The following is a 2,867-nucleotide window of genomic DNA, read 5'->3' as shown; positions in this document are numbered from 1 at the left end:
TGGGATGACTTTATAAATTATGTAAATATCTAACCACTATGATGTATACCTGACACTAATATAAAATAGTATCGTTGTAACTGCCAGTCTGTACTTCTTAATCTCTTCACCTTTTTCGTCCAGCCCCCAAACCCACTCCCATCTGGCAATCACCAGTTTGTTCTCTGTATCTAGGAGTCTGTTTTCATTTTGTTTGTTTATTTTGTTATTTTTTTATTAAAATTTTCCAAGAGCTATCAGGTAGAATTAAAGTTGAGAAAACAGCATGAGGTGATTAAGAGATTTAATTGGAACTAGAAGAGAGTGAAAAGAATAGTATTAATGATTTCTGTGCACTAAGATAATACTTGAAATGCTTCACTAAATCACTCATTCTACAGAAATATAAGTGCACACTATATGCCAGGCATATGTTAGACGTTAAGAGTACAGTGAGTAAATTATGAGTATGGCAGTCCCTGCCTTCAAAGAATTATTTTGGAGTGTAGGTGTGTGAACTAGTTTCTTGAGGCTGTCATAACAAATTACGTTCCACAAACAGTGCCTTAAAACTACAGAATTTTTTTCTCACACTTCCTGAGAGCAGAAATTAAAGTGAGTTGGCAGAGCTACACTCTCTCAGCAGGCTCTAGGAGAGGATTCATTCTTGCCAGGTCTGGTGGATCCAGATGTTTTGGTCTCTGCCTTCATCTTCAAAATGGCATTTTCCTCTTTGTCTATGTCTTCTCCTCTCTGTCTTTCATAAAGACACTTAGCACTGGATTTAGGTTCAGTTTAGGATTACCCAGGTAATCCAGGGTAATTTTATCTTGAGATCCTTAATTCTATCTGCAAAGACCCCTTTTCCAAATAAAGTCACATTCAATGGCTCCAGAGGTTAGGACATGCACATACCCTTTTGGGACCACAATTCTACCACTGTAGTATAGATACATGAATATATCATTACAATGCGGTGTGGTAAATACTGTGCTAGCAGGGGGTAACAGTACGCACAAGGAACAGCTGGAAAGAGGCCCCAATAAAATCTGAGGGGTTCAGAGAACAGTTTTGGAGTGAAGTAATAAGTAAGATAAACCTGAAGAATGACAAGGTGAGGAATGTAGTCTGGGGTGAGCTGTCTGATGAGAGAATGATGAGTAATTCAGAGAAGTTTAATATGCCTGTAAAACGTGAGATGAGGATATGTACAAAGTAAACAGTGCCCAGATTGTGACTGTCCTTGAGAACCTTGTCTAGCATATTGGAATTTTAAAGCTATCAAGGAAGAGGGACAGATTTGTATTGTATAAAGATAATTTGGACTGCATTATGGAGAATAGACTGGTAGGGATTAAGACTGAACCCAAATAAACAGTTAGGGTGGTGCTGCAGTAATTCGAGCAAGAGATGGTAGGAGGATAAAGGGGATAGAGATGAGAAATATTGAGATTGTAGAATTATTATTTCATAAAAATTGCTAATGACAGCTAAACTCACAGGTGCATCTATACATTGTTTCTAAAGTTTCATCTGAAAGTTCTAGAACCATGATTGACCCATCAGTATAAATAGACATGTAAATATATGAATCTAACAGCAGTTTCTAATAAAAATTTTACATTTGTAGAAAAATGTAGATATGAAAAATGTAAAATACTGTCACTTCTTTACTTAAATCTGTTCTATGGATTCATATAGCACTTTGAATAAAGTCTAAACTCTTAAAATGACTTAAAGAAACTTGCATGATCTAAAACTTGACTAATTCTCCAGGCTCAACCAATACCCTCTCTTCAACAACACTGAAAATCATGGTTATAATAAATTAATTTCCACTTGCCTATGTTTTTCCTTTGCTTGAAATACTCTTCCAGTGAGCCTCCACTCCCTCACCACCCACACACCCATTCTATTTCTCTTTGTCTTGATAGCTCACACTCACCCTTTCAATCTCAACTTAGATGTTAGGTAGCCCTATAACATACTCTCATGATATCATATAAATCCTATATTATAGATCATAATATATTGTAACTGTTTGATTTAAAATTTTAGTCTGTCTTGCTGGGCTATGAGCTCCTTAAAGGCAGAGACTGTTTCTCACTCATTATTGTAAGATGTGAGTGCAGGCTGGAATAATTGCCTGGCTTTACCACTTTGGCATTTGGCAGATTACTTGACCTATGAATGTCTTAGTTTTCTCATTTATAAAGTGAGATAATGATAATAGAACCTATCTCAAATAGTTTTTAGAATGATTACACGAGTAAATCCATACAATGAACTAAAAACAGTGCTAGAAGCACATTAAGTGCTCAAAACATATTAATTGCTATTTACTTTCCATAGTTCCTAACACAATGCCTGGCACAATGCCTGATAAATGAATGAATGAATAAATAAAGGAGTAGAGGATGTGGTTCCATAGTGTAGAGGTTAGCACATCTGCTTTACACGCAGAAGGTCCTGGGTTCACACCCCAGTGGAGTCACAGTCTATGGTCTACTGCCATGCCACACTGAACAAGCCTGATGTCTGATCTCAGAAGCTAAGCAGGGTCGGGCCTGGTTAGAACTTGGATGGGAGATCACCTAGGATGACCAGGTGCTGTAGGCATAATAAATAAATAAATAAATAAATAAACAAATAAATAAATAAATAAATAAGGAGTAGAAAACCAGGTAGGTCTTATTGCTAACCTATAAGCTCTGTGAACATAAAAATACAATCTATCGATCTTACAATTAAATTATTTTCTTGTAATATTTTAAAAAATTTTTCAATTACAGTTGGCATGCAATATTATATTGGTTTCAGGTACATAACATAGTGATTAGACATTTATATAACTTACGAAGTGATCATCTTGATAAATCTAGTACCTA

At 35.7% G+C, this 2,867-nt stretch overlaps 1 pseudogene; it reads left to right on the top strand.

The window, feature by feature from the left end:
- Positions 1–2,482: 2,482 nt before the first annotated feature.
- LOC120599900 (uncharacterized) lies at positions 2,483–2,598 on the top strand (annotated as a pseudogene).
- The last annotated feature ends 269 nt before the right edge of the window (positions 2,599–2,867 follow it).

This window comes from Pteropus medius, unplaced genomic scaffold (genome assembly GCF_902729225.1).
Source record: "Pteropus medius unplaced genomic scaffold, Ma_sr-lr_union100, whole genome shotgun sequence".
Lineage (NCBI taxonomy): Eukaryota > Metazoa > Chordata > Mammalia > Chiroptera > Pteropodidae > Pteropus > Pteropus medius.
The sequence above is the reverse complement of the archived record's forward strand: the minus strand, read 5'-3'. Positions and strand labels throughout refer to the sequence as shown.